The sequence below is a fragment of the Jaculus jaculus genome, chromosome 6 (assembly GCF_020740685.1).
Source record: "Jaculus jaculus isolate mJacJac1 chromosome 6, mJacJac1.mat.Y.cur, whole genome shotgun sequence".
Taxonomy (NCBI): domain Eukaryota; kingdom Metazoa; phylum Chordata; class Mammalia; order Rodentia; family Dipodidae; genus Jaculus; species Jaculus jaculus.
Genome location: NC_059107.1, coordinates 85,893,350 through 85,906,073, shown reverse-complemented (window position 1 = coordinate 85,906,073; position 12,724 = coordinate 85,893,350). Strand labels below are relative to the sequence as shown.

Below are 12,724 nucleotides of genomic sequence, written 5' to 3'. Positions count from 1 at the left end.
TGACCTGTAATGTTGTTGAGCTGTATTAGTACCTTGTTGATTTTCTGCTTTGATGATCTGTCTATAGATGAGAGTGGAGTATGAGGTCTCTGACTATGATGGTGTTGGTGTTATTTTCTTTTTCTGTTTTATTGTCAAGTAGATTTTGTTTTATAAAATGTGGTGTACCTTTGGTGGTGAGGTGGGTTTCTTGAAGATAGCAGATAGAAAGGACCAGTATTTTGATCCACCCTGATAACCTGTGGCTTTTGATGGATGAGTTAAGAACATTAATATTTAAGGTTATTTCTGTGAGGTTTGAATTAATCTCTGTCATGATGAGGTATTTATGGGGTTTGGTGCTTTCTTGTGTGTTGTACTATTTTAACCTGGTCTATTTTGGTTATTGTTATCTTCTTGTTGTTGGCTCTTGAGATTGATTGACTGTTCTGTGTGGAGTATTCCCTCAAGTATTCTCTGTAGGGTTGGCTTTGTGGTCATATAATCATAGAGTTGACATTTTTCTTTCTTTCACCATCTATTATGCAGGATACTTTGGCTGGGTAGAGAAGATTGGATTGGAAGCCATAGATTTTTAGATTTTGAAGTGTTCCATGCCAGGCTCTTCTGGCTTTTAGGGTTTACATTGAGAAATCTGAAGTAATTCTGATGACACTGCCTCTGTATGTTGTGTGTTGTTTCTCTCTTGCTGCTTTTAACACTCTCTCTCTTTGTTTTCATTGTTAAAGAGTTTTAACTAAGATTTGTCTTGCAGAGTTTCTTCTTTAGTCTTCTCTTTTCAGTATTCTGAGGGCTTCTTTTATCTGGATGGGTCTCTCTTTTGAGAAATTTGGAAATTCTTCTTCAATAATTTTGTTGAATATATTCTTTATGCCTCTATCCTGGATTTCCTCTCCTCTGGTATACCTGAGATTTGGATATGTGGAGGTTTTAGGGTATCCCACAGTTCTGTCATATTCTGTTCACTTGATTTTTTGAAAATCAGCAAAGTTTTTGGCTTCATTATCAATTTCTTCTATCTTTTCTTCCATGTCAGTGCTTCTGTCTTCCACATGAGTAACTCTGTTAGTTAGGGGTTCTAGAAAGGTTTTTATAATTTACATTTTTTCCTGATGTATTATTTTGCATTATGTCCATCTCTTTTTTGAGGTATGATTTCAATTTGAGTTTTGATTTTCTTCATGCTTCCTGGAATTCATTCTTGCATTTGACTAGGCCTTCATTAAGATCAACTGGTTGTTGAGATCTTCCATTTATTGACTCAACTTCAATTTATTCATATCTCTTTGGAGGGTTCTAACATTTTCTTCAATCAACTTAAGCATACTGTCAAAAGCTAAACACTCTAGAAGACAATTCTATTCAATTTCATTGATATGATAGTTGGTTCTTTGATGATTGCTTTCAGTTCAGCCATTTTTTTTATAAGGGTCTCATTGTTCATTGTATTTTCATTTTGGGAATGAATTTCTGTATGATTTAATTGAAGGCTTCCATTGTAGGACTAGGCATCCTTGGTACAGATCTCTGTTTCCTGACTTACATTGGCTTTTTTGCATTGTTGTCTGCCAATTTTAGGAAGTATCTTTATTTTATTGAGGAGGAAGCAAGTTTTTGTCCTTTGGCCTGTACACCCTCTGACTCAGGTGAACATGGATGTTGGTACCCAGTAGGAGTGAGGATACCAGAGCAAAAAGCCTGATTCCACAGCTCAGAAAGGGGCCAGGCCTCCCCAAGAAATGGGACCTACTAGGACCAGGGGACCGAGAGGTGTCAGGGAATAGGGATGTGACCTACTCACTCCGCCTACCTGCACACTGTCCCACCTCAGGAACCTGGATAAGGGAAATGGGAGGAACCAGGAAACAGGGTCTGATCTACTCACTACACAACACTGTGCCCACACTACACTGACTGGCACAAGAAATCCAGAACTTGGAGGTGGGAGGAGCTTGAAAACAGGGATCTGGCCTATTCACTCCACACCACCACACCCACCAGCACAGAGTTGGCTGTCATATTTAAAATGGTATATTTGTGATTTTAATTTGCCATTAAAATATGTATATTTTACTATAATTTTATTAATGTATGACTCCTGACTATCATGAATTTCTTCCTTTCACATTAACTAACATTGAATACTTCATCACCACTTTTTAGCAAGGTTAAGGACTTTGTCCTTAAGACAAAGTTAAGTCTCAGCCTTGTACTAACTCATAGTATCTTAAGAAAATTCTCTTTGAGGACTAGAGGATGTGACACAGTGGTCAAGTAATTGTGCAATAAGCATGGGGCAATATATTTAATTTCAGTACCACCAAAAAATGAATTATCTCATTGCTCTTGAGATTTTTCTTTTCCAAATTGTATTACATCCTTAACTACCAAGGCCAATTTCTCTTAGAAATGTTTCAGTTGCACATGTTCTTTGTGAACACAGTTCTGATGAGCAGAGTTGACCAGCTCAGACTAGAGCTGAATCACCATCTCTAATGTTTTCAATTCCATATTTCCACTTATAGAGCCCAGGTTCTCAAAAAGGTTTTTAAAGTCTATTTTATTGGAAGCTGTCACATGGTATGTTATTGGTTCCTATGGACTAATATTTTATGTATCTCTAAGCCTCTATTCTCTATTTGTACTTGGACATTTCAGAATCTGTATACTTTTTCCTATGTAGTATCACATTATATTTTGTCACTGTTATAGAGTTCTGTTGTTCAAAATGTTTCCCTCTTAAGATTTTGAGCAATTTACAGGAATTTTCATTAAAATGGAAGGCATTCCAATTAAAGTGTCCTTGTATCTTTTCTGGCCTCTGCTTACCCCCTCCACAGTTACTGTGGCTTCTCTAGAAGCAAGTATTCTGGAAAATACATTTTCTTACTGCTGGTATCATGTCATGCCTCTAAATTTCTTAAGCATATTCCCTAATTTCAAGAGTCATTGAAAAAAGTGTCATTTATGTAACATGAAACTATTATCCTATATAATCTATTATTTTTAAGTTTTTTAAAAAATTTATTTATTTCAGAGCGACAGACAGAGAAAGAGGTAGAAAGAGAGAGGGAGAGAGAATGGGCGTACCAGGGCCTCCAGCCACTGCAAACGAATTCCAGATATGTGCACCCCCTTGTGCATCTGGCTAACATGGGTCCTGGGGAGTCGAGCCTCAAACCGGGGCCCTTAGGCTTCAAAGGCAAGTGCTTAACTACTAAGCCATCTCTCCAGACCTATAATCTAATTTTTATAATGGTTTCTGATATTCACTTTACCTCATTACATAAGATTCTCAGTAGTCTCTCAACTCTCTCAATAATATCTTTGTGTTATAGGAGTCCACGGGAGGTAAAATAGAAAAATAATCTGAAAACTGGGCGAAACAGGTCTTAATTTTGACCACAGATATGTTTCAGTTATAAGACTGATGGTAACATTTACTTCTTCTACCTAGAATGCACCAATGTAGTTGGTCTGTAACAGCCATTAGGCAAAGTAGCCAAATGGATAAACTGTAAGAGCTACTAGCTTTCTCATTAAGTTATTTACTTACTAGCAGAATAAAATACACTCTTTCCATAAAGCTTCCAAACTTAAATAGAACCAAGAATGCTAATAGTGCTGAAAACCTTGTTAGATTTTCGCACTAATGGCAACTGAAGTCAACCTAGTTTGGACCAGCACATATCTGTGGTCTTTTCTGCTAGGGCACAGTGGCTAGGTAGTGGCACTACTAAGTGAAATATGGGACTCATGCTTTCAAGGATTTCATGGTCTGTTGGGTTATGCGTTGCTTTTGGACTTCCAAAAGAAATCAGCTATAACTAATGTAATTAATATCAACTCTCAAATAGCTCAATAGCGAAAGAATAAAAGAGTTATTAATCACCTTAAGAAAAAGCTAAGGCTTTGGATCAACTATAGAGAGCAGTCAAACTGCATTTGGATGACAAGACTTGTTTTAAAATTACTTAACTGACTCACTGTTCCACTAAGGAAAACACATTTGTAATCTGTCACAGAGGTGCAGGCCTGGGCTGGCCATTTAGCCTTCTGTGTGTAATGTGGCAGGACGCATTTTCCTTAATGAGCATTCCATGACATCTCACTAGCCAGCTCTGTAAATGGGGAAAAATGGAATGAAAATACTGGGCTTCTGACCTTGGCAGGACTGTGAGCTTTAGCTATATGAATCACAGATATTGAAAATTTGCTCCTAGAAAACTTACAATACCCACTTCAAATTGCTCTGTGACAATAAGGAAAAAAATGTCTTTTTATATACAGCAGAAAGGAAAATTATCCATTAATGACCACAATGAAATATAAATATAAAAGATGCTACAATACATAACATGCTCAAAACTTTCAGTGATTAACTATGCACATTCCCTTTTGTTATGCAAAAGCATGTAGGCTCTTTCTTGAACATAATAAGTATTCCTAAGCAAGGAAAAATGCACGTGTCTTTCAGTTAACATACTGTTTAACACCAATCAAATTTTCCATGGAAGGAGAAACATTTTTCACTTAGTCATCTTGGTAAAATGATGTATTTGGATTCAGAACATGACCCAGTTATTCCTCTATCCAAAGCAGAAAAGTTTAATTCTTTCCTTTTATTTATCCACCTAAGCACTCTGTTATTGAGGATAGTTTTATGTCTAAATGTAATATAAATGCACTCAGATTTCAATAGCTGCTAAAATATTTAATATGTGGTTACAATCCTTTACAATTTCTTAGTACTTATTTTCCCTACTATATTTCCATTAATTTTTTCTTTTTTGAGATATTAAAAGTTTTTGAACAAAGAATACATATTTTATTTGTCCTTGCAGCCACAGTAGACTATAGTTAATAAATATTAAATACATATGAACATGTGTTAGCATATATGCATGTATCTCTGGGTTTTCAGGAAATTATCTTCTGAGTAGTTGGTGAATTTGAGAGAGAATCATAAGAGAGACTGATGGCCATATGCTCTGTCCTAACTAGAAAGTGTAACAAATAGCTCAGGCTACAGGGAAGGAACTGGACCAGGTTGGATAGCTTGGAAAACTATAAAATCTGAGAACAATGAAAGATGTGTGAGTTGAATTTCTGAGGTAACTTTCATTTGGGCACCACCCCGGATGAGCAGCACTTAACTGAAGAGGCAGTCTGAGGAACCAACACTATATATCCTCATGAAGATGTCTAAAGTCACAGTGTCAGAAGCAGAGCCATTTTATAAAGGAGGGCTCACCATGAAAGGTGAATTTGATATCTTGATTTTCAGCACATTGTTCTCAGTACAGACTTCTAGAATAGCCATATTTTTCCTTTCAAATATATGAAGAGAGCCAGCATGTTCCTTCTTAAAGTCAATAATTTCAGATAAAAAGTCCCATGTCCTCTATTGTTGCTCTAATGTCACTCTTTCTGAGTTTCTCAGCATCCGAGCTGTTGGCTTCTGGATAAATTCTCTGGCTTTTCAATGTCTATTTTCTAACACATTGTCCACATAGAAAAAGATTAATACATTCAACCAGACCTAAATAGGAAGCAATTACATATTGAAAATATACCTTGTCATAAACCAAAATATAGATCTCTGATCACCTTCATCGGAATCATATTTGGGCTAAGATTCAGATTCTAAAATTCTACGTGGACTTTTTATAGGAAGTCTTATGTGGTCAGTATTTTAAAATCTGGTTTAGACATGAATGTACAGTCCTAGGGCACATCACATGACAGAGACAAGGAGAGCTAGGTAACTTTGGGCAATACAATTATCAAGGAAAAGCTTTTGTAAGTAATCTTAACAAATAAACTTGAAAGAAACTTTTAAGCATACATAACAGGGAAAGGAGTAATTATCTATAATATGTAAAGAAAAAAATTATTAACCTATTCTAATAAGAAACCACAAAGGCTATAAACAATCAACTCACAAAAGAATAAATATGAATGGCCACTGGACCTCATAAATAAATGCATTCACTACTGTATATCTTCTAGTGCCATCTTCAATGGTGAGATAGAGGCTCTGGAAACTGAGGGTTTTCATCATTCATTCAGCTACAAACATAAACTGACAGATAATTTGACAGCAAAGTTGGTGATAGTGGGCTTGGCCCAGTTAGTGTAGCTATGAATAGCTTTTATTGTTGAAGCACGAAAGAGTTTACTTGCTAATTGATAGTTACTTCAGGGCTTTCAGATTACTAGCTATATAATATTGGTTCTGTATAACATGGCTAAAGCTCAAAAATATCCAAACTTTGAAAGAGTTGTTGAACTTTGGATTATGGACATTTATAATTTAAGAAATTTTTATCAAATATTATTTTGTGACTCAAATTAGAAAGTACTATCAAAACACTACTATCTACCTTTTTATACCTATCATGGAATGATAAACAAAATGAGCTCTAGAGAAAAAGTTGGCTTAGCATTTAATACTTTTAACCCAGCAGTTTAAAGAATTATCTCAAGAAAAGTACTCTGTGTTGTGTTTGTGGCAACATAACACATAGCAACAGAATGTGAATACATAGTTAACAATTATGACTGTGTTCAAAGAGGAAAAATACCTAATGATAGAATAAATTTTTATATTATATTGAAAAGTGAAAGAGTAAATTACAAAGGAATCAGGTACAGAATAGCTCTGTCTTATAAAAACTACCTATGCAAATATGTACATAAAACTGATGACTAGAATTGATAAAATAACTACTTAGAAGATTATATGATACATATATTTATTACTTATTTTTTTAGTATATACTTGCCAATTTTTCAAAGATCTATAATTATTTTTAAATATTTATTTATTTGTTTGTTTGTTTGTTTGTTTGCAAGCACAGAGAGACAGAGAGAGACTGGGTACAACAGGGCCTGTAGCCACTGCAAGTGAACTCCAGACACATGCGCCACTTTGTACATATGGCTTTATATGGGTATTGAGGAATCAAACCTATGTCATTAGGCTTTGCAGGCAAGATATTTTTCAATTTTGTCTTAATTTTTATTAACATTTTCTATGATTATAAAAAATATCTCATGGTAATACCTTCCCTCCCCCCACTTTCCCCTTTGAAATTCTATTCTCCATCATATCCCCTCCCCAACTCAATCAGTCTCTCTTTTATTTTGATGTCATGATCTTTTCCTCTTCTTATGATGGCCTTTGTAGGTAATGTCAGCCACTATGAGGTCATGGATGGAGGCAAGATTTTTAACTGGTGAGCCATCTCCTCAGCCCCAAGATCTGTAATTCTTTTATAATTTGAAAGGTAAATGCATTTTTAATGAACTGTCTTCAACTGAGTGGAATTTTCCTGAAAATTTCTCACTGTGACAAAGTAAAACGAGGCAACAACTTTCTATTCCTGACACTTTTATTAATACAGCCCAAGTGACACTAGAAAGGACTGAAATATGCTCAATTTAGTAAGATCTAAACTTCCTTAATATGTTAGAGCACAGGGCTTAATGATGACAATGATGAGAGTGAAACTTATGATAATAACATCATAGGAAAAGAGAAATTTAATGAAATTATAGACCACAAGAAGCTGTACTGCCAATATCTTCTGTGGACATCCTATGTTATGACTCACCCTCTTTTCTTGCAGAAATAGTTAGAATGTAAAACTCTATTTTTTTAAAAAATGAGGTGGTGTTTGTCCTCAACAGTTTGAAATGAAATATTTATTTTTCTCTCTCTAATTATCATTCAAAAAATATCAAAATATGACAAAGAAAGAGCACACATTGAGGCAGGAAAAAGGTAGTCTCTCTTACAAAGAGTTCCCATGCATTTAAATGGTTATCAAAAAACTTCAAACATTTTATCATTCACACGATAAAAATAGGAAGAAAAATAAAATACATGCCTTATGTATAAATACAGATGTAACACTGACTTCAGCTGCAAACTGAAAGAATAGTGCAGGACTACAAGCTGGGAGGTATTATAGTAATATCAAGCTGAGCAAAGTAAGTAATCTCAGTTTATCAAATAATAGTTTAATATAGAAGACACACAACAAGAAAGCACATAGGATCCTCTCATAGTACAGAAAGGAATTTTTAGAATATGTCAACAGGAAGCAAAGATGAAGCTGAACTAAAGCTAACACAAACCCGTGCGGTGGGGGCACAACCTTCACAAGAAGAGTTAGCTCTGAATGTCTTAACAGCAGCTCCATGTGATCTTGCAGTGTTTGTCTGCTTTTGTTTTGTGTGAGGGTATCATGAGCCCAGGCTGTCCTCTTATTACTCCCTACACCTATCTCCAGAGTGCTGTGATTACAGGTATAGGACACCACTCCAGGCTTGATCTGGTAGCATTTGAAGTCACATTGTTTAAAGAATATCATTATAATAAAGTTCAAAGACCAAGAAAAATTTAAAAGTTAAGTATTTTTTTTCAAATTAAGTAAAAACAAAAATCAAGAAACAATATATGATTAACATTCTGTCACTGAGTGCTCACTAAGTTTTGACCTGGAGATAGAAACTTAGTAAGCTCTGTATTAATCTGTTGCCTTATGGGGACAGGAAATATGACGTTAGTCAGACAAATGCATGAGAAAATAATTAAAACTTGAATAGTATAATAGGGAGGGAGGGCATCAAAGGGGTGGGAAACACTAATCTAGACCCAAACGGCAATGGTACCATAAAATTCTACTTCCTAAAAGGCAGACAAAATGGCTGAACCTTCACCAGGCCCTTACAGGAAACACCTGAACCACAAGACACTGGAGAGGGTAGGATCAAGTCTAACCTAAATCCTCTACATCTTCCCTCCCTCCCTCTCCCTCTCTCTCTCTCTCTCTCCTCTCTAAATCCTATATATTAGTTACCTTTTTTCCTCATTTTCTTAGGGGACACTGACCTGTAACTCCCAGTACCAGCATAGGGCTATCACCCACAATGAGCTTTTGATCAGAAAAACTTACAAGGTTTCCTAAAAGAATGACAGATTTCTGTCAGAGTACTTGATAACCCACCAAAGGTTAGTGGTAAGACCCTATTGCTGAAGACACAATATGCAGCTGACACATAAAATGAAATGACATGGCTGGAAGCCAGGAGAGAGTCAGTCCCCAGACAGTCAGTGTGTCTAGTGCCAGAAGGTGCTACATGGGCGACTGGGGGAAACGACCAATATCAGTCCAAGCAACTCATGGTCCAACCTACTTAGCAGCAAATAACCTGGTGTGATGCCCACCCAAGTACAATAGTGGCACACACCCATGGTGGGGAACCAACTGCTCTTGATTCAGCTAACTGATCCCCTCAGTGGTACGAGACCCATAGCTGGAGCTGGGAAACAAGTCAGAACCATATCCAAAAATAAGACCACTCTCCAATATCAAGCTACCATCAACCATGGGCTACAAGAGGGTCTACACCTATTAAACTCTCGATAAAAAAAAAGTAAGGGCTATCTCATTTGTCCTGGTACTAACTTAATTTCTGTTGGAGAATCTGCTTCTTTTTTTCAGATAGATGCAGATCCTTAGGAGAGAGACATCCCATCATACCTCCAAAGGGCCCTGGCTGAAACTAAGGAAAATTGGTGAAACAAGCAAGGGTGCTGTTTCCTTGATGAACTGGATACCAGCACAAGGGGGAAGGAGACCAACACAGAGAAAAATCAATGCCTACCAAATCAGAGAGCCAGAGCCCCAGAGGCCCCCAACACCTCATCACTGAAGCAGACCAAAAATGAACCCAACGTGGCTCAGGGAAATTTTGCAGAAGAGGGGGCGGAAAGAATGTCAGAGCCACATGTTGGGTCATGATATGCAGAGACATTTATCTTACCCATAACTGTGGGCTAACTGCACAATGCACGACCCATATACCTCAACAAGGAGGGGCGAATGGGGAGGGGGTAGTTCACGGATGAGCCTAATAATGATACCAAACTGCCTGTACTTGCAGAATAGAAAACTAAAAAAAAAAAAAAAAAAAAGAATCTTCCCATGAGCTGGAAGTTCATAAGACAATATTAGTATCTATCAGCACTATTAATGTCTATCTATAGAAAGAAATAAGCTCAATTTAATAATAAAAGTTAAACAGCATTAAGATATTTTTGACCTCAGGAGCAGTGAGACATTTAAAAGAATAATACCTTCTCTTGGTGAAAACATGGAGAAAACTAAGTGTACTGATTTCCTAGTGTTGCTATAATAAATTTCAATCAACTTAGTGCATTAAATAACAGAAATTAATTTGAAATAGATTAAAGTCTTTAATGTAATGCATGAAACTTTGTAATTGCCGGATAAAAAGAAAGAAAAACACTAAGATACAAGTATAGGGAAGAGCTTTCTAAAACGTTCTCCATTCACTTGTGAAATAATACAAAAAATTGACAAATTGGATGACATCACATAAAACAGTATCTGTACAGTGAAGTAAATAATTACTAGACTGAAGAAATAACCTATACAATGGGAAAAAATGAAAACATTTGGCAGCTATTCATTTCAAAGGGATGAATAGTCATAATGTATTGAAACTTGAAATGTTGAACACCAAAAATATCCCCTCAATTATTTTACTGAAGAAATGTCCAAATGAATTTACTAGACAAATTTTACAACCAATCATCCAGACAGGATATATTTATTGGTGTAATATTGACATAACTGTTATGAGAGGAACCAGCTGCTCTCTGATTGAATTTGAGGCCTAATCCATTGAAGGAAATTGATGCCTGGTACCAAAAACCTACTCAAAAGTCTGTAGTCAGGAGTCATAGCCCTTAAGAGTGAAGCTACTATTGCTGTTTGGCTAAATAGATAGGTTGTGTGCCCGTGAAATTGTCCTCCAAATATATATGCCCTTGCTCATGGATTAATACCTTTCTCACCTTTGATTAAAGAAGCTACTCTTTGCAGATGGTGGTGACTCTGGAGGAGACTCAAAACTCATCAAAGTGATGAGAATTACTGACTGTTGAATGTTCACTGTTAAATGAGAAATCTATACTGACTCATCCTAGGCTCAGAGAACAATGCAGAAGATTGGGGGACAGGAATACATGTGGTAACAGTGGCCATAAACCCTCTGCATTCTAGGAGAAATTCTCTGGGATTTGAACAGATATCCAACTAGCATGACATACTGTTCAATCTCTGATTATATAGTTAGTGCTGCTCTCACTTTTTTTTTTTAATATTTTTTGTTCATTTTTACTTATTTAAGAGTGACAGAGAGAGAGAGAGAGAAAGAGAGAGAGAGAGAGAGAGAGAGAAATGGGTGTGCCAGGGCTTCTAGCTACTGCAAACGAACTCCAGACACGTGCACCCCCTTGTGCATCTGGCTAATGTGGGTCCTGGGGAATCGAGCCTCGAACCGGTCCTTAGGCTTCATAGGCAAGCGCTTAACCTTTAAGCCATCTCTCCAGCCCTGCTCTCAGTTTTGAACAGGAAATCTTCTTTTTACAATTGGCAGTGATGACTGAGGAACTTCAAAGCTCACTTGTCAAAGTATTAAAAATAAATGATTGTTGAGTGCACTGAGCTAAGTGCAGCATCTCTACCATGCCTTCCAAGACTCAGAGAACATTGTGAAGAGGAGGTGGAAAGAATGTAAGAGCCACAGTATGGGAAGAACTGCTCTCAGGTGCTGTCCTCTAGTCATTTCATTCTAACTTCACAATGATCTTATATTACTTTTCGCCATGGATGGTGAAGGTGAGGAAAGAAAACAAAACAAGACTGAGAATGGCCAGCTATATAAGGGATTACACAGGGTTATATGTAAGGGGTTTTATATATATTATCTGTATAAAAGGGGTTCTGTGGAAGGGAGGGGAATAAGAGAAGTTAACTAGAAGAGTTTATGATAACAATACACTATGCACATGTATGGAAATTGTCAATAAAAAGATGTTTAGGGCTGAAGAGATGGCTTAACGGTTAAGGTACTTGTGAGAAAAGCTAAAGGATCCAGATTCAATTCCCCAGGACCTATATAATCCAGATGCACAGGGTGACACATGTGTCCGGAGTTAGTTTGCAGTGGCTGGAGACCCTGGTGTTGTTGTAGCTAGAGACTTTCCACTTAAAGATGTTGTGCTTAATTAGATGCCTTGTCTTATATTATACTATCTTCATGATTATAGCCTATAAACTTTCTTCTCCTCAACAAATAAGCCATTTTGAATTTTATTACCAAAAATGTTATAAATTCATTACAAAATGCATTTACCACTAAGTTTAAAACCTTGAGTAATTCCAAATCAAAATATACAACATAAACTCCTGTAGTCATTAAGTAATTTGTCCCTGAATGCAGATGGTTATTTCTTTTGTAAATTACTAAGGCATTATAAATTATGTCTAAATGTAAGACTTATGACCTGTGAACGCTTTACTACACTTAGCATAGCTACACACTCATCGTAATAGAAGCTTTTACTCCTATTGTGAAAGTGTTTGCAATTTTTAATAACTTCAATCATTCCTTTCTTGAGGAAGCCCCTCTGATGGGGGTCACTGGTTCTTACTTATTTTCTCCCTCTGGTACTTAAGAAAAAATGTAGCAGAGTCAGTTATGTTCAAAATGTCTTTGGGATGCCTATATAGTCTAAATTTCCCAGTGTGTTTCACAGCATCAGGAGCAGCAGTATCAGTCGAGTTTCTACCCTTCCTATCCATATGTCAAGCTTTGCTGAGTCATATGGTAGATAACAGCA

General features: G+C 36.5%; 1 protein-coding gene across 4 annotated transcripts in view; it reads right to left on the bottom strand.

The window, feature by feature from the left end:
• The window catches only part of Tmem117 (transmembrane protein 117), a 517,186-nt gene that overhangs the window by 86,429 nt on the left and 418,033 nt on the right, over positions 1-12,724 (bottom strand). The window lies entirely within an intron of this gene.